Source organism: Camelina sativa, chromosome 18 (assembly GCF_030686135.1).
Source record: "Camelina sativa cultivar CO46 ecotype springtype chromosome 18, ASM3068613v1".
Classification (NCBI taxonomy): domain Eukaryota; kingdom Viridiplantae; phylum Streptophyta; class Magnoliopsida; order Brassicales; family Brassicaceae; genus Camelina; species Camelina sativa.
In genome coordinates this window covers 6,573,024-6,598,030 of record NC_141897.1, presented here as the reverse complement: position 1 = coordinate 6,598,030, position 25,007 = coordinate 6,573,024, and the positions used below count along the sequence as shown (strand labels likewise).

Genomic DNA, 25,007 nt, shown 5'->3' with positions numbered 1-25,007 from the left:
TTAACACGATTCCTTTTCAAAAAAGCAGGATTCATTGTCGACAAGGATTGTTTGGATGCCTTCAACAAGATAAAGGAATCTTTGGTGAGTGCACCAATAGTTCAAGCCCCTAATTGGGACCATCCTTTCGAGATCATGTGTGACGCATCAGATTACGCTGTGGGGGCGGTACTAGGCCAAAGGATAATTAAAAAGCTTCATGTGATCTACTATGCCAGCAGAACCATGGACGATGCCCAGACAAGGTATGCGACAACTGAAAAGGAACTCCTTGCTGTGGTTTTTGCGTTTGAGAAATTCCGGAGTTACTTGGTCGAATGAAAAGTGATTGTTTACACAGATCATGCCGCCATACGGTACATTTACTCAAAAAGGACACCAAATCTAGGCTCCTCAGATGGATACTTCTTCTGCAAGAATTCGACATAGAGATTCTAGATAAGAAAGGAATCGAGAACGGAGTGGCAGACCATTTGTCTAGAATGAGAATTGAGGATCCATTTCCAATAGATGACTCGATGCCCGAAGAGAGCTAATGCACATCGACTTCTTGGAAGAAATGAGCCACACGATCGGGCACACGATAGCTCACTCGATCCCCGAGTCAACAGGGTTGATTGAATTCATGGTAATCGAGTCAGCTAAGCTACCTTGGTACTCTGATTTTGTGAACTACATGGTTTTCGGGGAAATTCCTAAGGACTACGATGCTCACAAAAAGAAGAAGTTTTTCGGGGACATCAATAGCTATTACTAGGATGAGCCCTATTTGTACAAAATAGGGACATATGGCCTGTTCAGACGATGTATAGCAGAGGAAGAAGTCTGAGGGGTACTAGAGCACTGTCATGGGTCCACATATGGAGGTCATTTCACTACGTTCAAAACCGTCCAAAAGATACTTCAAGCTGGTCTTTGGTGGCCAACCATGTTCAAAGACGCACAGCTCTTTATAACCAAGTGCGATCCATTCCAGAAAATGGGTAACATCAGTAGGAGGAATGAGATGTCTCAACAGCCGATCTTAGAAGTCAAAATTTTCGATGTTTGGGGAATAGAATTCATGGGACCTTTCAACCCTGCCTCGAATGGAAATATGTACATCCTGGTAGCCGTCGACTATGTCTCAAAGTGGGTCGAAGCAATCGCCAGCCCGACAAATGATCACAAGGTCTTATTGGAGATGTTCAAAAACATCATTTTCCCAAGATTTGGAATCCCAAGAGTAGTAATCAGTGATGGAGGAGCCCACTTCATTAACAGAGTTTTTGATGGCTTGTTAAAGAAGCACGGGGTCAAGCATAAAGTAGCAACAGCTTACCACCCGCAAACCAGCGGACAAGTGGAGGTAAGCAATAAACAGATCAAGGCGATATTGGCCAGGATCGTGGGAATCACAAAAAAGGATTGGGCATTCAAGCTAGATGATGCGTTATGGGCCTACAGGAAAACTTACAAAACACCGATTGGGAGAACTCCTTTCCAGGTCAATAACCTTAGCATTTTTAGGTCATTAACAGTAGGAATTCACATTTAAGCCATTTTGGGTGTTGCATTCTTGCATTTGCATATTTTGGATGAAAACATGTACTTTAGAGCCTAAAATGGGGAGAAACAAAGTCAAATCCGAGCATGTACCCGAAGGAGCTATTGAGAAGGAAGAACAGTCTGAACTCTAACCCGATCGAAGAGGATCCAAGAGCAGGAAGAACAATCCGAAGATTTATCCAAAGGCCAACCCGAGCTCATCCTCGAGCACCTCATCGAGCAGACCTTCAGGCAGGACTGGGAAGCTAGGGTTAATGGGTTTCCATATATAAACCCCCCTCTTCTTCCTCTCACCCTAGAACGCCGCAGACCCTCAAATCAGAGAACGAGAGCTTCTGAGAGAGATCTTGAGCGACTCAAACACTTTTTCCACTTTGTTAGGATTCATTTTTATTTGTTTTTGCATTTTCATGATTCTACACTCTTCTGCTCTACCCTATTTTTAATACAATGCAATTCTCATTTGTCTATGTTTATGTGCTTCTTTCCATGAGATTTGAGTAGTGTAGTAAAGTTTATAGGGATGGGATATATGATTTTGTGTTCTTGATCGGTTAGGATGTCTTAGCTTTGATATTTGTGTTTTATAAATTCCCTTCTCGATTGGTGTTCTTAATGCTATCAACAGACCGAGAGGTTGAGATTAGATCTAGGGTGATTTACCATTGAGAGGTGTAGATGAAATGCTTGAATCAATCAATGCTAGAGATTTACTCACTTAGCCTAAGAGATTAGATGAGTAAGGGGTTTATTGACAATAATGAATCGGTTTGTATTGCCTATTTGGTCATGTTTCTCCAACAAGAGTTGGGTAGGGAAGTGATTAAGGTTGATTGTTTCTATCACGAGAGTGTTTTAACAAGATTTTAGAGATTCATTGACTAGGGAATATTTGCTTGAGGCATGTAGGACATCCATATTGGTTAGGAACATTTAGGAGTCGAGTACCCCATCCTTAGGAGCTTTCGTATTTAGATTGATTACATTTTCATTCATAACTCGATCCCTTACCCGATGATGTCACTATATTTTACCATATTTTAGGCCTTGTTTAGTTCATGTTTTGCATCATATAGAAGTGATTCCTTAAGTTTTGTAGCCATTTCTATCCAAATATGCACTTAGGATGTTTAGAAGCATGCATTGCATACATTTGTGCATTTGGAGTATTATTAGGTGTTATGGAGCTCTAAAAGGGTAACGAAGGACTTGGTGTTATTTCGGGAGCTAAACAAGAGGATTTGACGTATCAGGAAGGGAAAAGAAGACACTCGACCATACCACTCTAGCAGGTACACGGTCGAGTATGTGGTCGGATTCATAACGAGCTCCTCAAAGATCCATTCAATTGAAGATTTTCGGTTGCGATTCAGCTTCCGCATCCTTCATGAGAGTTGTTTGAAATTGAGTTAAACTTCATAAGCTCTTGTGCGCAACTTCTCTTCTTTGTGAGCAATCAGTCAATCACGATTTACAAACAATGTCGGTGGTTTCAAATCAATCAGAGGTGTAGTGCAAGAGTTATCCCGATTTTACTGAACGGATATCATCCCAGAACGAAGACTCAAGCTACATGACAGACCAACAACTCGACCATACACTCGACCGAGCACATGGTCGAACACTTCCAGCCGAATCTCTGTTTTGTCCTCTAGATAAATAGGGCTTCTCTCTCTTTACTATAAATATGTGCTGGCACTTGTGGCCGAAAAGTCAGACCCTGTAGACACCTCATAATCTAGTTTTTGCCATTTTTAGCTACTTTTACATTACTGCATCATCTCTTATCTTTTCTCTAGATTTTTATAGATTTGAAACTTTCATAACTTTGAATCTGTTCAGTATTTGTTTTCACTTCTTTGTATGAAATTGTTCATCTTTATCTCATCTTTCTAATCATGGTAATTTCATTAATTTCTGGGTTTGTGTTCTTCATGATGATTTTTAGATCTGATTAGTGGCTTAGGATCTTAAGGATGGATTAGGCTGGGTAAAGGTTATGGGTGTTTAGATTGATCAAACGTTATTGTTATACATCTTTTCTAGATTAGATATGCTCTATGCTATTTTTATACTGAGAGGGTAAGAATAGATCTTAAGCTTCTTAACATCACACCAATGTCTAAGTTGCTAGATAAGGCTAATGCTAGAGATTATCATGAAGCATGCTAAGAGATTAGATGTTTTAAATGATTTTTGACATTGATGATCTGGTTGTTTAATGCCTGTTTTTATATGTTATAGCTAGTGAGAGCTAGATCTAAGAAGTATTTAAGCTTGATTGTTATTGTCATGAGAATGGATTAACATATATTAGAAGATCATTTTCTAGAGATAGCTCTTTGTTGATTGAGGTTTGTTGATAAGTCTAGATAACCATAGCTTGAGCCTAGCCCATGAATCCATCCTTAGGAAATTTCTTTGTTTATTGATTTCCTAGTTCAAGTATTGTTATTTGCTTCCTGTTTGATTTACTTTCATTTTGCTCTGTTTTGATTGTTGTTCTATCTCTGTTCTTCATCCAAAAGTCCACTCGACCCCCCCCCCCGCTCGACCATGCACTCGACCGAGTGCTAGGTCGAGCGCATTTCCAGAGTTCTGCATCTTCCTAGTTTCATTCCTGTTTCATTGCATTCACCTTTGTTTCAGTTACTATATATCTTGCATTTAGTATATGTTCTTAGTAGATTTACATTATGCATTTCATTATTGTCATTAGGTTTTTAGAAATAAATCAACTGGATATTTGGCTTAACTTGAATGCATTGATCACATCTTGACTGCTTACACATCACACTCTTTATGGATTAACATCCTTTATGCTACAACATCATAAGGGTATTGAAACACCTTGCACTGCATCTGATCATCTTAGCCTAAGTTTGTTTGCTTGTTATCATCCATTCGTTTATAGGTTAAGCGACAGAAATATCCATGTTTCACCCAAACAGGTACACGATCACCTGCTTCGAGTATACCTTCGAGCTGTTCATACTCATCTTGCTTACTCGATCACCCCACCCGATCCTGTACTTGAATGCTTGCATCGAGTACTTAGGTCGTGTGGTTCTTGTTTATTTATTTTCTTTTAATTATTTTAGGATTGTTAGATCAAACCCCAACTATTGCTTGGCTAGACTTGCTTGTTTCTGATTGCATCTTATCTGCTAGCATAACAACCATTTGGATTGATAATCCTTTGTACTACAACTGCATAGGGAATTGATACCCAGGGTGAAAATCCTACTATCAAGTACTATCATGTCATTGCAGTATAATAAGTATCAATCCAAATGGGATGATGCTAGTCATTCAAGATGCAATCAAGATATCACAAGCCAAGCCAATTCAAAGAGAGTGTTTATGTCTAACAATCTTAGAATAATCAAAATGCAAAACAGAAATGAATTAGAGAACTAGAAATGAACATGCATGACAAGAAGTGAACATGAATAAGTAAAAGCATAAACATGTCTAAGCATGAACTAAATAGCAAGAACCGAAACAGTCTCAGAAATGCAAATACAATAAGAAAGATAGAGGTCCTAAGGATAGAAGTAATTGATATAGGCGGAGTTTCCTAGTATAGAGTGTTTAACGTGCCACAAGAAAACTATCCCTAGACAATGAACATCACAACTTAGCTAATCCAATCTCTTAACAGAAGTTACTCAGAGTCAACCACTTCTAAACCTAACTCTCACTAGAGAAACATAATTGATGTAGTAAGTTTTACTTCAATTAAATTATCAATCCAAAATCTTCATTAATCAACTCACTAGGAATACACAAAGATGTTTAATCTAAACTTAAACAGAATTTCGTTCTTGTAACAATATTAACTAAGCAAGGCAAACAAATTGTAAAAAGCTCAACAAATAAACCAAGAAAGAAATAAAAAATCAACTCAAAAATAACTAAAGGAAAATCTCAGGGTTAAGGTAATTGATTAGGAGTGAGATAAGAGATGGATTATGGAGTATCAAACAACTTAAACTAAGCAAGATCCTTCGACCATAGAACACTAAGCAAGACTAACTCATTTCCATGATATTAATCCCTTTACTAATCAATCAATCATCAACTTCTTCTAAAGGCAATTAAATGATCAATAAGCATTACAATCAAGTCTATCTAGCCATTAAGCACCCTAGTCAACAATTTCCAAAGGTAAGGAATGCAAAGCACTTAAAAGTTTTGGTTCAGGAATTTCATCAAACACCTTCTGGGCATGAAATTCCTAAATTCTAGAATCAACATGATCAAGGCTGATTTAGCTTTATTAGGAACCAATAAGCAAGGTTCTAAAGCATTATAACCATAAACTCCATAGCCCAACTCCTAAATCATCCTAATCTAACAAAACCTAAACACTCTAAGAGACTACTCACTCATCATCATGATTACACAAAAGTAAAAGCTTGATCTTTGTGAAATCATAATAAGAGATTGTAGATTAGGAGAAATGAAGAAGAGATTCTTATTAAAAAACTTAGAAGTACTTGATCATTCAACAAACCAAGAGTAAGAAAGCTTAAGAACCCCAAAAAGCTGTTAAACAAGAGATAAAACCAAAGATAAAGGATAAACAAAAGATAAGTCTCCCCTTAATAGGGTTAATGTATTTATAGGAAAATAGAAGGGAAACCCGGGTCAACCCAAAACAGACCGGATCAAACCCTATTATGGCTAAAACAAGTGTGGACTCAGGCGGTAATCAGGCAAGCTTTGGCCGATTGGAGTAGCTGATGGTGCCAACCGGGCAAGCTTTGGCCGATTGGAGTGGTCGATGGTGTCAACCGGTCAATATTTGGCTGATTGGCTTGGCCGACGATGGCTCCTGTTCGTGGTCTTGGTGAGTTCAATCGGCCGGCTGATGCCCAATTCATGTGACCGGTGGCTGCACACGGCCAACGTTTGGCCGGTGATCTTGGCCGCTTGTGGCTCATATTCTTGGCATCTAGGAGTTGCATCGGTTGTCATTTGACCGACTGGTGAAAACGATGAAGTCACACGGCCATGGCTCCTGGTCTTGTCACTTCTCCAACTTCACTCCTCTTTGGTTCTTTGCATAAAAACAAGTCCAAATGCTCTCAATGTGGTGAGGTTACTCCAAGAACCTGAGAAATAACACACTAGATGAAAATGATCCTAAAAACAACCTAGAATGACAAGATTATGCAACAAAACTACCCAAAAACAAGGCTTAAAACCCAACAGAAACACAAGATATCAATAATCAAACAGGCATGACAAACAAGTCCATTCACGTCAACAAACACCCTAAACAACTAATCTCTTAGGCAAGGCATGTAAGTCTCTGGCACTAGTTGGTCAGACATTTTATAAAACACGTTTTGAGTTTGAAAATGTCTAAGACCTAGTTCCAATTGATCAGAAAAAAACTAACATTTCTAACTCTAGTTTAGAAGGGAGACATATGAATCTAAGCTTAAAGACCCTATATACTAAGATTCTCCACCTAATCAATCTCATCCTCAAGAACACTAACACTACTCAAACCCAGAAATCATCATCACCAATAACACAAACCCAAAAAAAATTAATTAATGCATAATCAGATAGATAAAAATGAGATAAACAAGTTTGTAGAAGAAATTAAATGCAAAAGCTAAATAGATCAAGAGAAATCTTGATTACAAACTCAGAAAATGTTTTGGTGGCTACTCCTAAACCCTAGGGGAATAACTATATCATTTTGGTAAAGACTTAAGAGATTATTTATAGGAATACATTGAAAACCCTAAAACATAAAACGACTAGATGGAGAGGCGATTCGAGAATCTTCTGAAACGTGCAAGACGGGTTGCACAAGTTGGATGTCTGGCGTCGTCGGTCGAGTGGAATGTTATCTCTCCCGGGAGTGCTGGTCGAGTCGCATTGCTTCTCTCCCGGGAGTGCTGGTCGAGTGGGATGACATCTCTTCCAGGCGTGGTCGGTCGAGTCACATTGCTTCTCTCTGTGGAGTGTTGGTCGAGTCGCATTGCTTTTCTCCCGGTAGTGTTGGTCGAGTCGCATGGTTAAGTTGGGCTTGATTGAGTCCAACGATGCATTATTTGTTGTGCGCTTGAGTCGGATGCACGTCTCAGCCTCTACTCGGTTCCAACAGTTAGGACAATTCCTAAACACCTAAAATATTCCAAAATACATAATGAAATGCAGAGACGATGCAAGAACTACCTAAACATGCAAAGTATAAAATAGACTAGAAAATGATGCAAAACAATGAGTTATCCTAGCTAAATGCATGATAAATACATGCTAAGGAGAGACAAAATAAAGACATATCGCTACTCGATATTCTCTTCTCCCTCACACCAGGACCACCTTCCTCTTCCCGTCCATTGTCAAACCATCCCCTTTCTCCTCCCTTCCAATTGAGAACTGACGAGACCACCGGCGTAGAAATCGTTCCTTACAAAAACTCTCACAATTACACCAAACACCACCTCATCTTGTTACTGAGTAACACAACTAACCACCCGTAGCGACCGAGTAACAATAGAGGTGGCCTACAATATTTGATTATGTCCAGCCATTGACACCAATTCCCCAACACAATACTCCAACTCACCATCAACTCCTCCAATGTCAACCTACACTTCCATATGGTTTCAATCATCACCCATCGTACCACTTGAGATCCAACACACATGTTGTCGATCGACACTTCCCTAGTGTCGTCGACACCGATGCCCACAACATCACTTCCATCGACCAACACCACCTTGGTGTCGTTCGACACTCCAACCTTACCACAAAACAGTCTATGCCAGACAACAATACGAACACTTGATTAACTCACAAACCGACTGTTAATTTCACAAACCGACTGTTTTATATGAAGCATACCGCACAACGAAGCTCCAGACCAAATTTCTGCCAAATCGGACTTCGTTTCATCCTCCCAATGATGCTCCGAAGTAGCCATCCCAAACCAGTCCGCGCATTCATCCGCAGGTGTCGAACGACAGCAACCCAGAAATCAGGATCGAAGCCTTCCTCCAAGCTCCTTCTCACCACAAATCCATAATCCTCTACAATCATCGATTTTCTACTCAATATAACACTAAAACAACACAAATTACCTGGATAACAGCCATGAGAAAGCCTCCTTGTCTCTCCCAATCCACTACCAAGCTCAAATCCTTCTCCTTACACATGAAAAGGATGGATTTCCTTTCTCCTCCCTTCCAAGTGAGAGCACCACCACTCTCTCTCCTTCTCTCCTCTAGAACCACCAAACCAGATCCCTCTGCTCCTCTTAACCTTTCTTTGCTTTTAGGATCAAACTCACCATCTCTCTCCCTCTTTCTCGTTCTCTCCCAGAAGCGACAAAAGACCACCCCCTTTCCAAGAGAGGCTGCTCGTGTCCCTATAAAACAAGACTTAGGATTTCCAAACCCAAACCAAGATAAACCGGACGATTAGGAAAACAAACCGAACAACCACCAATTTAGTGGTGTCGACCGACACCCTCCTTGGTCTCGATCGACACTAACTCAAAATTTGGTCCAGAATGTTACAAGAACCCATTATGGGTGTGGTCAGTTCTTCTATTACCGGTGGTGAAGTTGGAGAAACGGTTGGCGGATTATTGGATTGAAGGGCATGGATGGAATGTTAAGGTTCTTAGTAAGTGGTTGTCGGAAGAGGTGCTACTTCGGTTGTTTGCGGTGGTGGTTCATGGGAAGTTGGGCGATGGAGTTAAGTTGTCTTGGCACAGTGGTTTAAATGGTAGGTTTATGGTTAGTTCGGCCTATAATTTACTTGTATGAGACGCCTCGCCAAAGCCGTGTATGGAGAACGTTTTAAGCGTATTTGGGCGGTGGTGGCTCCAGAATGGGTCCGGATTTTCCTCTGGTTGGTTAGCCATCAAGTTATTATGAAAGAGATGGAGAGGTTTCGACGTCATATAGGCGAAAGTGAGGTTTGCCTGGTGTGCAAAGGGGCGCTGGAGTCAATTTACGTATGCTAAGAGATTGTCCGGCTATGGCGGGAATTTGGATGAGGTTACTGCGTAGGCAGAGAAGGCAAGCTTTTTTTGGGAAATCATTATTGGAGTGGTTGTTTGACAATTTGTGGTCGGATGCCGATTGGACCACACTTTTTATTTTGGCAGTTTGGTGGGGATGGAAATGACGATAAGGGAATGTGTTTCGAGTTTTGGGACGGTGTAGGGATTGAGTGTGTCTTTTGAAGGAGTTGGGAATGGAGGTGTGATATGCGCACCTGGTGAATCGAGGAGAGGGTTCAGTAGGCGTGCAAGTTGAAAGACTGATTTCTTGGTCTAAACCATGTGACAGTTGGGTGAAATTGAATACCGACGGTGCATCTCATGGGAATCCTGGTCTGGCTTCGGCTGGTGGTGGGATCCGTGATGGGGATGGTGCTTGTTTTGGCGGGTTTGGGCTTCATATTGGTATTTTGTATAGCTCCTTTGGCATAATATTGGGGTGTGTAGTATGGTTTTCTTATTGCTTGGGCCGTGGTTTTCGGAGAGTGGAGTTAGAGGTGGATTCGCTGTTAGTGGTGGAGTTTCTTCAGTTAGGGGTTAGTACGGTTCACCCGCTGGCCTTCTTACGTTTGTGCCAATTCTTCTTTATACAAACTGGTTGGTTCGGATTATTCATGTGTATAGAAAGATTAACCGCCTAGCGGATGCGTTAACGAATTATGCATTTGCTTTAGGAGTAGGGTTACATTTATTTGATTCTTGTCCGGATGTGGTCCATCCAATTTTATTAGAGGATGCAAATAGAACTGCGTTTCCACATCAAGTTCGGATGTAATTTTTTAGTTATTTTTTAATAAAATGAAGGGATTTATCCCCTCTCTTTTACCAAAAAAAAAACAAAAAAATGGTTAACCGCTACTAGTTGTAGGTGAGATCGAGAGTTTAGCTTACCTTCGACACTCGACAGGCTAGTAATAATATAAAAATCATCATGCCAAATCATTCTTTACTATATAAATTGATCAATTGATTGACCAATTATATCCTTACTTTTTACTAATGAATTTTCTCTTTAATTATCTACGTACATACTAAATAGTATTTCTAAAAGAAGTGAAAAGTGAAAATTTTTGATATATAGTTCAAATAGTTTATACTAAGTAATATATTGTGGTAATCGTTGTATTGTATGTTGATTAAAGGAGAGTTAAATCTTATGAAACCCTAGCAAAGAAAAACATTAATATATTTTTCATATTTTTGTTTTTGGTGTGAAAAGGGGATAATATATTTTTCATATGAATTTTTTGATCAATAGAAAATAAGTAAGAAGTATAAAAAACCTAAGAGTTTCGACTTATTTACAGGCCATGTGTTCATGCCATTGATATTTAATACCAAAATTTGCATAAATTTCTCTATAATCAATCAAAGATTAATTTATCAAATATCACACCCGAGATTTCTCATCTCATTATTACTTCCAAATTCCATTTTCGATCTTTCTTCTCTCCAATATGTATCTCTAACTCTAACTAATCGATTTTTTTTGAAACAAATAATTGGACACGAAATAATATATAGATATAAGGATTGTACACTAAAAAACTAGAAAACATTAATCATATATATAGTTAATTTACTAAATAAATTACATTTTTATTTAATTTTTTAGATATAATCCTGCAGTATATCACATATTAAAATCTAGTATATTACAAAAAGATTAAAGAAACATACTTGTCTACAGTTACATTCATGCAATAATGCATTAAAGCTTATAACCAATCATGACTTGAAACCGAAGTTAAGTGAAAACTAAGTTAAGCATTTTTGTGTATTTTTTTTTCTTTTCTGAAAGTTGACCCATATTTTTTGTCCCAAAAAAAAACAAGTTGACCGATATTTATGGCATGTGCATATATTTAATTCACATAACCATGAGTATACGAAACAAATATGGTTCACATAACCAAGAGTATACGAAACAAATATGGTTCACACTTCAAAATATTTTTTCACAAGTCATAATCCAAATATTCTTTAAATGTATCGGCATCTTTTCCATTTTTTTGGGGTCAGAATTTAAAACTGAAAAGAAAATACATGTTAGCCTGGGTCAAAATTTTAAAATGAAGATAAAGAGAGAGCACATGCCATGACGAGAAAAACAATTCTCCTTTCTTCATCGATGCTTCCGTAACACGATTCTGATCAACGACCGCCACCTCCTCTAGATTTATGTAATTTAAGGCTGTTACTTTATCATCGATCTTGACTCTTGAATTTATCATACCAAAGTTCATGTCAAGAAAACTTTTTTCTTCACAATTGTTTCCCGATAGTAATGGAAACAAGTAGCGTTCTTTCGTCATACAACTCCAATGGATAGCACAAACCCACAAATCTAGATTCGCATCCAAAACAACAATAGATCTCTATTAGATACAAACTCTGATACCAAATAAAGCACATATATGTGGCTAGATATATATGTTTAACGTAAGAGAACGTTCATGTGCGTGTATGTAAGACCATAATATTAAACACGACACAAACTTTGTTAACGGGATCTTATTGATCGGCGACGCCACACACCTTGTGTACATCTCTCTAGAGTATCTAAAATGTGCACCTCTTCATGAAACGCTCTCTTGGTATTTATAACAATTGCCTAACCCTAGAGTTGACAACTTTCCTATTCTAAACCGGTAAACTAACATATTTAGATAACTCCTATATAGAATTAATCCTAATTCTATAACTCAGTAGGATTAGTATAGCTTGTACCTCAAGCTATCTTCAAGCTTATGCCAACGTTAAAAACAAAAGAGAAAAAAATCAAAATATTAATCCACTCTTAGTTTAAAAACAAAGAAAACGATTCAAAACTCGTAGAAGAAAATTTGAAATCAAAGATAAATTTAAAAACTTGGATGTTGTAGTAATTCTAGTATTGGTTGAGACGAGACCTAATATATAAAGATATAGTCATTCAATTTATTCACTACTAGAATGTGTATCCACGCGCACGTGTGGGATTTAAATTTAAAATATTTTTTATAAGTAGAAATACTTAAGCTCAAATATAATCATTCAAACTTTTGAGTATAAATCTATGTACATCTTTTTAAAAGTTCTAATATGGAATGTCGATTGTTGGCCTAATTATTGAAACAACCCTTCCCGTTTTTCTTTTTTAATAATAATAATAATAATAATATATAATTAAGCATCCCATACTATTTAATTAAACCATCAACAACCGATATGTACAGCGGGAACATACCAACAATACAAAACCAAGATATTATAAATACAATCACATTCCTAACCATTATATCCAACAACCTAGCATAACTCTATCCAAGGTTCCAACATCAATAACAATATAACCAACAACACACAATGAGACCCTAGATCTTCCTTCTCCTCATCGCCTTGATTCCACGATCATACTTTGCCTTTACCTGCACCACAAACACAAATTGAGATACATGAGTATTGTCATAAGCAACTGAGATTCTATTGTTAAGGCAAAAAAACAAAACAGAAACAACACATCAAACCAGGAAAACAAGTTTCGGATATGTCTGGTGTCGACCGATACTGACACATCACTGTTGTTGACCGAAACTGACTCAACCATGGTATCGACCGACACCTAACTGGTGTTGATCGACATCGCCTTCGCAGACAGTGAAACGACCTGACCCGTTTTTTTTTCAATAATAATAAAAACACTACAACTAGTGGTCTCATACCCACTAGCCACCTAACCACAAACACAACCAACAGCGGAAAACAGATACCAATTACCAAATAATAATCCAATCATAAACTAATGATCCAAACAACATAAACCAGAGAACCATCATTCCTAAAAAACATTATAGGACTCAACTCTAGCAACCTAACAGAAGCCAGACAACCACGCGAACCACTAGAACATCCTCCTCTTCATTGCATTGATTCCACGATCACACCTTGCCCTTACCTGCATCACAAACACAAATTGCAATGCATGAGTATTTTATAAACACTCAGTAAGGCAATCCTCCCATCTACCGGGCTATACACAGAAGCAATCGAGGTACTCTAACCATCAAACAACAATCAACAAACAAAGTCGTTTTTTTTTAAAATAATAATAATAATAATAAAAACACTACAACTAGTGGTTCCATTTCCACTAGCCACCTAACCACAAACACAACCAACCGCGGAAAACAGATACCAATAACCAAATAATAATCCAATCATAAACAAATGATCCAAACAACATAAACCAGAGAAGCAACATTCCTAAACAACATTATAGTACTCAACTCTAGCAACCTAACAGAAGCCAGACAACCAAGCGAACCGCTAGAACATCCTCCTCTTCATTGCCTTGATTCCACGATCACACCTTGCCCTTACCTGCATCACAAACACAAATTGCAATGCATGAGTATTTTATAAACACTCAGTAAGACAATCCTCCCATCGACCGGGCTATACACACAAGCAATAGAGATACTCTAACCATCAAACAACAATAAAAAAACCAAACCAGGATCTGCATCGACCGACACAAATCTTGCATCGACCGACACCATCAGGGACCAGCATCGACTGACACAGGGTATGCATCGATCGACACAAGGTTCAACTGCATCGACCGATGCCCCCACTTGCATCGATCGACACATGCTCGACATTACGCGGAAACCCTAATCGCATCGACCGACGCCTCCACATGGAATCGACCGATGGTCCTAGGTCAAACTGCGCCGTCCTCGCACTAGCATCGACCGTCTTGTGGCTTGGGATCGTTTCTTGTGGTTCCCAGCGCCTCAAACAACATACTAACAAGCCTAACAACACATAAACAAACAAATCAGAGTAATCTCCAGCCTAGATAAGCCATGGTCATGCACTTACCTTTGCCACAGAAGGAATCCGACCCAAACACAGGAAGAAAACGTTCCTAGGAAGCTCCTACAACGATACCAGCTACAGATCTCTACAGGAACAGCTTGAAATCTCCCAAAAACCTCAAGAACACTCAAAAACACTTTCTCCCTTCTCTTTTCTCTCAAAAACGGCTAAAGTCGTCTAATGAGACAAAAGAACGACTTAAGGGTTTTTCTCCTTTCCCTTTGCCCAAAACACAGCGTTTAAATTAAATCAAAACGCAGAAAAATGAGTCAGCATCGACCGATGCTCCTCCAGCATCGATCGATGCACATCCCAAACCGGGATTCCGATTCACGGATGTTACAGACACGATCTGCACGAAACCGAACGTCGAACCTCCTTTCCAAATCGCCTCCAATTCATCCCAAACTCTCCCAAACGCTTAAGAACCTAAGGAAACATGAAACCAACCAAACAACGCAAGCAAAACACCACAAAAAACAGAGAACAGCCAAAACAAAAGAGATCTTAGGCTTAGATCAGCCATGGTCAAGCACTCACCTCCTTTGCAGGAAGATTTGGTTGAGAAACGGGGAAACAACACCTTAAGAAGCTTCTCCTTCGTTCCCAGTAACAACTCTCCCTTCCACAGCTATAGATCTCACCAAAATCACCAAGAACAAGCCAAACACCTCTCAACTAACAAGTTTCTCTCCTTTCTCTCTTTTCCCCTCTCAAGCGGCGACAAAACACTCTAAGAACCCTCAATTCGTCGCTTTTCCACTTATACACTCGGTTTAGACAACCGAATTAAACCAAACAAACCCAAAATCGTGAATTAATACAATCGTGAATTATCATGTTATAGAATTGTAACTTCAGTTGATAATATGACTTCTAAGATATCCTACATTGATCACGTGTCAGTTTTTGTAACGACTCTTATCTAATTTTTTCTATATTTTGTGACCATTGAAAAAAGTGTGACTTATCTAATTTTTTCTATATTTTTTTTCATTTTAGATCAAAACTTTTAAGTTGACTTGAGTAATTAATCTTTTATTTTTCTTTAAGTGAAATTTAATAATAAATCTTTGTATTATATGTTTCTTAGAAACTAATGTTTCACTTCAATTTTATTTATGTTTAGTATTTTACAAATACAATTATATAATTATTTTTTTACTCCACCATGCATTAAAATCTTACTTCCATTCTAAACCTCATTAACTCATTCTAAATTTTGAAATATGATCATTTTTTGGTTAATATTTGAATAATAAAATTTTTACTAAAACAATTCAGATTCTTAATTATTTTTACTATTTTAAAATGTTCATTTGTGTTACTTAATTCATTTTTATATATTTATTATTTTTATTCTTTACTAAAAAAAATTTAGATTATTTTTTACTATTTTAAAATTTAATTAATTTTACATAATTTGTTTTTTATTTATTTTTGGTATTTTCAATTATAGGTCATTAATATTTCATGATTAAAAAAATAGCATTACTTAGGTGGATGTTGATGTGGATCATCTAAATAGAGTATCCAAAATCCATGGATACATATAGATATTACCAAAACAAAATCATTAATAACTAATTAAGGAAAACTAAATTTCATTATGAAATATTTTTAAATAAATATAATTTCGTAATTACGGTAGAGTTTTTAAAAATTAAGAAATTGCAAAAATGCTATTTCTTTTCTAATTTTAAATAAATACATTTTTTGTAACATCTGAATTTATTATGTTGTAAATGGATAATTCAAGAAATTAACCAAATAAATTATAATTTATCTACATCATCAAATAAATTATCTACATCATCATATAAATAAAATTTAGTTATATTATCAGTTAAATTTAAAACCCATCAACAAACTAACAGATTTTAAAAGTAGAGCTTTATACAATGATTTTAAATAAATACAATTACAAATTGATAAATGATTATGAAGTCTCTTTTATATGATCAATGCAGGTATTGCATCGGTCGATGCAAGGTCGATTTTTGCAAGACGACTTAAGTTAAACGCGTGTTTTGGGTGTGTTTAAGGATTAGGAAACCCTTGAGTCGAGTATAAAAAAGAGGTCTTGTCATCTTGTGGACAAGTTTAGTCGTTTTTGAGAGAAGGAAAAGAGAGAAAACTGTTCTTGAGGATTTTGGGTGACTTGTGGCTGTTCTTAGAGAGATCTGTGGCTGGGATCGTTGTAGGAGCTTGCTAAGAGTGTAGATCCGCTTATTTAAGGGTCAAAATCTTTTGGGCAAAGGTGAGCGCAAGACCATGGTCTATCTAATCTTCTCGGCATGTGCGTCGATCGATGCACTTTGTGTGTCGGTCGATGCAATGCGAGGACGGCGCGATTTGACTTAGGAGCATCGGTCGATGCCATGTGGAGACGTCGATTGATACAATTAGAGATTTTGTGCAATGTCGAGCATGCATTGGTCGATGCAGTGTTGGTGTCAGTCGATGTAGGTGAACCTTGCATCGGTCGATGCAAGCTTGTGTCAGTCAATGCAACCCCTGTTGGTGTCACACAACGCTTAGCAGGGCCAAATTTGGTGTCACCAAAGATGTTGTACTGCCTCGGAGGATCCTTGGCTAGCAGTTTCTCCTCGACTCTTTTATATAACGACTTCAACCAACAACCTCTTGCTAACACCTTGAAGATTTTGATCCTAGTCTGGTATGTTTCTCTCTTTCTAATGTACACCCTAAGACAAGCTTTGTGTGGTATGCTTAATCTCCATGGTTTCCATGTGAGAGAAGATCCTCCTGCTTCGTTATGGGTCTACATTTATCTTTTGCGAACCCTGACTATAGCTTTTCCTATACCCATCACCTGGATTATGTGCTTGAAAGATCATTATGCGACTTCTCGAAGAGATCTACACCCTACGCTTTGGGTTCTAAAGCAATTCTCAACAGACTATATCGCCATAGTCTTCAGAATCTTTGTTGTCATGCTACTTCATGTAGTTCATCTTGCTCTGGAAAGAACCAAAACATTGATTTCCTTATCAACGTCAGAATGTCTTGTGACTATGACCAATCTGTCGTCCTTCGATTCACTCAAGAATGATTTCTCGATTAGCAAAGATCTCACATGTGTCAATATGCTTCTAAGCTTTTTTCTCACAGCTCTTATGGTTTCAAAATAGATGAACCTTATCTAGTTTCTTTTAGCATTGGGGAATGCTTTGCATTGTAATGTTTTCAACTTTGGGTCCCTTAGATCCTTACTTGTTCTAGTTTGCATAAATGAAAGCAACTATTTGTCCAAAAAAAAAAATTATTAGTTGTAATTAATCAAATATTTCTCAAAACGTTAAATATAAAATATATAGTATATATTAAAAATAATTTTATAATAAAAAAATATTAATAAGGTTAATGGGATGTTTCTTATTATATTAAAAGTTTAAGTATCAATTTTATTATTTTCATAAAATGTCAAATGGAAATAATCAGAATCTATAGCCAATCAATTAATCCTACTATATTAATTGGGAAGTACAAATATGAAACTAACCTTAAAGTGTGTAAAAAATTACATTCACTTGCCACTAAAAAGGTTTAATTAATTAATTAATTTTTATTAATTATTAATGAACAAAAAAAATAGTAGACAGATCCAATGAAATAAAATCTACAGAATTAAATAAATTCTATTCAAATCTAAACTAAAAAAATATTATTAAAAATTTAACAGCTAATATTTTAAAAATCTAATTTAATAAAATCTACAACTACAAATTTTATCAACATTTTTTACCAGAAAGGGTAATATTTTTTATCAAAAATATAATCAAATAAAATTTATATCAGTTTCGTTTAACAATTTTTTATCAAAAAAATTCAACCTGCGGTTATCCGCAGGTTATTACCTAGTGGAAATAGATTTCCTGTTACACAAAAGAAGAAAGATATTGCTACATTTTTTCAGATCTCTATCAATTTAATGTTTTGGTCTAATAAAGTGTAAATTGTTATATAAAACAATAAAAAAGCTAAGATATGAACTTGATTATATTCCTAGATTTTCTCATATCTCTATCAAATATCACATGTTAAATGTTAGGTTGCAATACTAAGTGATATTAGTATCAACATTTAACCTCTCATCCAAATAGGTCCCTATCGCAAAATTAACGAGTTAATTACTAGATACAAACTTATTTGAAGGATGGTTATAAGTTTTGCCACTTGTCCAAAAAGACTTTTAAAAATGCTATTTTGTTTTATCTAAGAACACAAATTTGTATATGATGTTTGAGTTTTTTAGGTTCCAGTTTTTTTTAGAGTATAGTTTTTGTTATGAAGTATATATTTCACAAAAAAATATTCTAAAACAATTTATATTTAAAAATGGCAAAAGTGGCAGAATTGAAAATTATTTAGACAAATGATAAAAACAAAAAATTTGGCCTAATAAGTCGCATTTTGCGTAAAAGTTCCAACAATTAACTCCAAAACAATTCTAAAATATTATATTAAAAACTTTAACTAATTTACTCTACAGTCAACCATAATACTTTTCTATTTGAAAACGTGAGGGAGAAGCCTAGTGCATTTACTTCTCCAAATGGTTAGTTGTCAAATATATATTATTTGAGATATTTTTCTCGAATCAATTATAATAAGACCACTTTCTGTGATGGTCTTTGTAAAGACTACCCCTTCTTGCACAGTATCCGGAATTACCATTTGTTATGCGTATAATATTACCGTGCTACCCCCCGTCTCGAGAGGTAAGTTTCTTAATTCCAATTAATTTCGGTTTTAGTTTTATTTTTATTTGTCCCTGCCCGAGCCCGAGAAAGTAGAGGAACAAAAAAAGGGGTATTTCTATTGTTCAAGAAATCGCCCTAGGCGACCGTCTAGGCGACGCCTAAGCGCTGGGCGTAAGTGGTCCGCCACGCTTTCTCTTTAATCAGCAGTACTAAGCGGGGCAAGCTATTTGGCGGTCTCGACAGCGTTTAATCGAATTCGACGGTTTTAGGCGGCTGCAAAAACATGTTCTTAACATAAATCCTAATTTACAAACGAAGAAGACGATGACTGTTTTACGCTTTTACTCGTGAATAGAGTCACGTGAACAACTTAACTCTTTAATGGGCTTTAAAAATTGGCATGGTTTTTCTTATTTGGCCCAACAAATGTTACGTTTCTTGTCTTTCTTTTTTGTCCTCACGTTTCTTGTTATTTTTATTTCACTATGATAGTTGTTTAATAACTTCACCAAATGTTACAATGAAATATATTTGTGTTCATCCTTGTTTAAATTTTGGTTATATATACATATACATATTATATATTATATATTATATTTTTGCATAAATGTGTATATCCGCTTAGAAGACTTAAAAAAATGCTTAACTCTGATTAATCCTTCTAGGCGTTAGGCGCTGAGTTACCGTCTGGATTCCGCCTAGCGCTTTCTTGAACACTGGGCATTTCTCGTCACCATCCCGTCGTCGTTTTAAAAATATATTTCATTGTTTCTTGTCTCGGTCCTGATATACAGCTTTGCTTTTCTCCTCAACTTTCACTTGCTACTACTATCAATCGGTGACCATTGATTAACAGTCGGGTTGGATAGAAGAAGGCACTTGTTTTGTAAGTGAAGCCCAAAATTTTCTTTTCTCTCTAGTTCAATTTCAAGCTCTCTCACTGTAATCTGTATGTTAACGAGTATACTGTTTCAGTATTTTGGATCTGCATTTACAAGAATCTGCTGCTCCAGGTTTGTATACCTTGTCATCATTCCGATTGGGTTGTCATTGTCGGTAATTTATTTCCCCATGCTTTGTATGGTTTAGATCACGATAATTGCTTCAACAATTCATACATCTCTGAGGGTTGTGTCGTAATAACGTTTGGGTTCTCAATTTCCGTATTGACTTGGGGTGCTCAGTAGGGTTTAGATCTCAATAATCTATTACAGAAGTCATACATCTCTGAGGTTTGTGTCGTAATAACGTTTGGGTTCTCAATTTTCATACTGGACTTGGGGGTGCTCTGTAGGGTTTAGATCTCAATAATCTATTACAAAAGTCATACATCTCTGAGGTTTGTGTCGTACTAACGTTTGGGTTCTCAATTTCTGTATTGGACTTGGGGGTGCTCTGTAGGGTTTAGATCTCAATAATCTATTACAGAAATCAAGGTCATAACCGAGGTTTGTGTCGTAATAACGTTTGTGTTCTCATTGGCTTCTTCTATGTTGGACATGATCTGTAGGGTTTAGATCCCTACGATATGCCATTAGTAGACACATTAACATTCCATTTGCAAGGGTACATTGTTGGAGACGGTAACCAACTAATAGTTGCTCTGTCTTACAATGTCATAGGAGCCATGCTAGACAGGATTTTCGCTCTTAACTGCTACCCAGACTACGCAGTTCGAACTAACTCTTATTCCAAACCGAAATACTTGATAGACATTTCCAAAATACATCACGGGATGCCAGAGTTACCGAGGTTATTGGCTTCCCTGCTAGGGAATCTATTTTCTCTGCATGTTCGTCAATGCTCATTATCGGGTCAGTTGGTCCACAAGATGCTTTGTAGGCAGTTTATACAGATAACACTGATGAGTTGTGGTTCGTTTTTGGGGGGCATCCTTTAAGGTTCTCCCTTCAAGAGTTCGAAGATGTAACTGGAATATGGTGTCACCCTTTACCTCCGGAGAATGAACTCATCGCTGCAACCACTCATTCTGAAGGTGGCTGCCCTTACTGGTATACATTACTGCTCGGCCCACTTGGTTGTATGTCAATTAAAGAAATAGTCAACCACCTCAAGTCTGAATCAAATATGCCCATGTGGCGTAAATGTAGACTTTGTCTCATTGTTATTGTAGAAGGAATACTTCTGTGTCGGAACCACCCAGTCAAACCATCTGCGGAAGTTGTTGAGATGGTTAAAGATGTTGATTTCTTTCTCAACTACCCTTGGGGTCGCCACTCATTTACAAGACTGCTAAGGATGGTAAAACTTGGAAGATATTTGCCAACCACACCGGTGTTGCTTTCTAAGCTTATACAATCATCTATGGCTGTCCACGGGTTCCCTCTAGCAATCCAGTTGTTTGCATTTAAATATGTGCCCTTGTTGCTAAAATACCTCCCTCATTGGCGAGATTTGACGACATTCGTTGACACATCTATTGTGGTTCTTCCAAAATGCAAGTCCTACCATACATCAAACATTTTCGATGTGGAAAATGATCCCGAGGTATGATGTTCTCTTTATCTGTAGGCTGTAGCTCATGTATATCAGTTGTAATTGAAACTATGTTTATCTGTCTCGTTTTTTCCCTTTTCAGCTCTTCGTTATGTCTCCCAAACCTCGCCATTATGTCTTCTTAACCGCGTCATATTGCGACCCCAAAGTCAAACATTTAGAGAGTCTTATTGCTGCGGGCTTTCAATTTATGAAAGAAACTTGGTGTGGAGGTGATTCTTTGATACCTCACCTCCTCTATGCACAGAAACGTAAACTACTCGATCAATGCCGTTCGAGTGACCTTTCGAATAAAGAGAGGAGTAGGAAAAAATACAAAAATGCAGGTCGCACCCTAAGGAATGTTGAGGACGTTGATTCTGCCCTGGAGGAAAAGCTTATGACCTTCAAGGCGTCTCTTATGGGTGAAGTTCTTGAGCTTTTCCACAACCGTCAGTCCACATAATCTATTATCAGTTTACATCAACCAGCTTAAATCCCTGATAAGGCTAAGAACAACCAAAATAATACTTCCCTTCCCTCTTCCTCTATGATGTATTCTTACATCTCGCTTGTCAATACTGCTTCTACCAAGTCTAAAGTTTGTCTCTCTCTTTTACATTTTATCGGACTATGTCCTCGATACATCCCTTACTGTGTTATGTGTTTCTTCACTTCCTATTCGTAAGAATACGAAGTTTTCAATGTTATGCTTGACCTTCCTAGTGGTCTCTAACTTAACTTAACGGTACATCTTGGCAGCCATGACTCCACACATTATCACCGGCTGCACTCAAGGGCATCAGTCCTGTTACTCTCTCTGGTATGCCCGTATGTTTCCTGGATATCCCTCATCCCATCTCCTTAGTCATATCCAACTATTATATTCACCAATCATACCTCCACCAATTTTTTGTTATTCTGTTCAGAAACAGCCTTCTCGTATATCATTGCTACAGGAAGCCGCAAAGTACTCTCAAATCCTACGCTTGTTTACAAAATGAAGAGGGCGGTGATTTGGTTCATGTCACACAACCAACAAGGCGACGTCTGAACATGTCGTTCCCAAGTCACCACCACCATTACATGTTAATTCAAAGGTTCGTTGTTACATTGGACCAATTGGTACTGCTTCTGATTGCGTTCATATATTAACATACTGTTCTTTATGTAACCTACGTGCAGGGGAAGTCTATGGCGTTCACTGCCAATGAGAGTGAAGGTACGGGAAAATTGCCCGGCTAAGCAGACGTGTCTGACCTCCATAACATCGACCCACAAGGTTCCACCTCTGGTCTTGCAATGCACCTAAGAGTAAAACCAACCCTTTTCTCCCCCTCACTCCTCTAGTAGAGCCCACTGCCCGCAGCACACAGTCAAATGGCCGGAATTCAAAGACTATAGTCCATGCCTAATACATGCGCAGGAAGACTCGGCAACTTCGTTGCAAACAGATTCAGGTTGAGCCCAATTCTGATTGATCAAGACTTTGTTTTATAAACAGTTCCTATTTTTTTAACTCTCTTTACTTTCTTTCTTTCTAATAACAATGTTTTCATTACATACCAAGTTACACGGTTTAAAAGTTGATGAAATGTTAAAAAGCTCGTGTAAAACCGCTTCATTTACTTGGCATAGCTTTATATCAAATCGACCATAACTCTGAAACATCATCTCTCTAGTGAAAACCTCACTCTCCCCTAGTACACCTACTCACCACTCCAACTTCCTATTACATACCAATGAATGCTTCCACAAGAACTGTATAATATCTTCTGTCCTCTACTTCCAAAAATAGTATTCCCTACCCAATATCAGTAAGAGCCGCCATGGACAAGCTTGATTTCAATACAGCACTTGATATAGCTTCTCGTGTAGGCCAGCACTCATTTACTGATCTTCGTGGTATGCTTACTGCTTCTAAATTTTACAACACACTCACATCTAATGCTATTGTGGTTCACAAGGTCTCCTTAGCACCCTTCCTTCACAACGCTTCACTTATTAACGTTTCTTCTCCCTACCGAACTTTTTTTTGTAATTGTTTAAGATCTCATAATCCCCATGCAGTGTACCTTGAAAGTATTCGCCTTGCTGCACAAATGGGCCGTGCAGAAGATAGTCTTCACCTGCTACGTACCATTGGGACTTGTTCACATGAAGCTTTGTTCGCGAAAGGGCTCTTGCAGTTTTGCCTTGGGTTCTAACCAGAATCAATATCCACTATTGACTCCTTCCTAGCGTCAACTTCTGCTTTATTACAAGCTGATCATATCGCAAATACCGTCTTCCACCATATACTACAGATAGGCCCTTCTACGCTACGTTCCCATGTTAACACTTGGAACTATGTTGACATCCCTATATGTATTTCCAGTGGTTGTCGTCTGGACTGGCGGTGTGTTAATTTTTTTTTCTATTGGTACTGTGTCATGTGGTTGCTTCTTTGTTAGTCCTCGCGTTACCTTCGTAACTTATTGTACCACTTTTGGCTCTGTCCCATGTTGTACTCTGTTGTCATAAAGGGCAGTCAAAATGTAGCCACTAAATTTTGCTCTCATCCACTGTAAACGTCTTTTTATTTATTGCGGACTTCCTTCAATGCCAATACAATCTACTTACCTCCTCCATACCTACACTTACTGGAATCCATTTACTACAATTGGCAGTCGGTTACACTATTTCACCATCATCAGTTATTGCCAAATAAGTGACACTTAACTCCCACCTTGCAACTTTAGTAGCGTCTATATAAAGTCCGGCCAATACATTTTATTAAAAACATAACAATCAAACAATCACTAAAATCAACCTCCTCTCCTATGGAAACCATTCCAGATCCTATCATCCTGGACATTGTCCGTCGTCTTTCTCACCATAGCTTCCGCGAACTAGGTCCTTTGATTTCTGCTTCTCCAGCTTTAGCTACTCTTGCCTTGGACGAAAGTGTTCTTACTAAAGTCGACATTGATGAGTTCATCTTTGTCAGCCAACTTACGAGTGAGGGATCTGTATACCGTCCGTTTTCCTCCATTGACTTGAGGCTCTCAACCCAACAGTCTAGTACGTTGAAGGATTACGTTTGGCTGCTCAGAACGGACCTTGCCAACTAGTTATTGACCTCCTAGGTGAAGCTGCTGGACGCATCATCTACTCTCGGTTTGCTGCTGGCTTAGTTCTTTTTTGTTGTGGTAACTTCGACGATGGCATGCGTGTCATCGACTCTTTTTTTGCTAGGGTAGCTACAATCGATGAGGCTATAGGCATTGGTGAATTGGTTCTCACACAAGTACGTGACATGGGGTTTCCAAGGCGTGATGCGTATGACCACACTT

The 25,007-nt window shown here is 37.7% G+C and overlaps 1 non-coding gene across 1 annotated transcript; it reads left to right on the top strand.

Annotated features, from left to right (window-relative positions):
• Window positions 1-20,124: 20,124 nt before the first annotated feature.
• LOC104763203 (uncharacterized) lies at window positions 20,125-23,288 on the top strand. Its single transcript, XR_015589341.1, has 6 exons — window positions 20,125-20,232; window positions 20,799-21,684; window positions 21,776-22,097; window positions 22,435-22,503; window positions 22,602-22,772; window positions 22,858-23,288. It is a non-coding gene; the product is annotated as an uncharacterized LOC104763203 (transcript).
• Window positions 23,289-25,007: the final 1,719 nt, after the last annotated feature.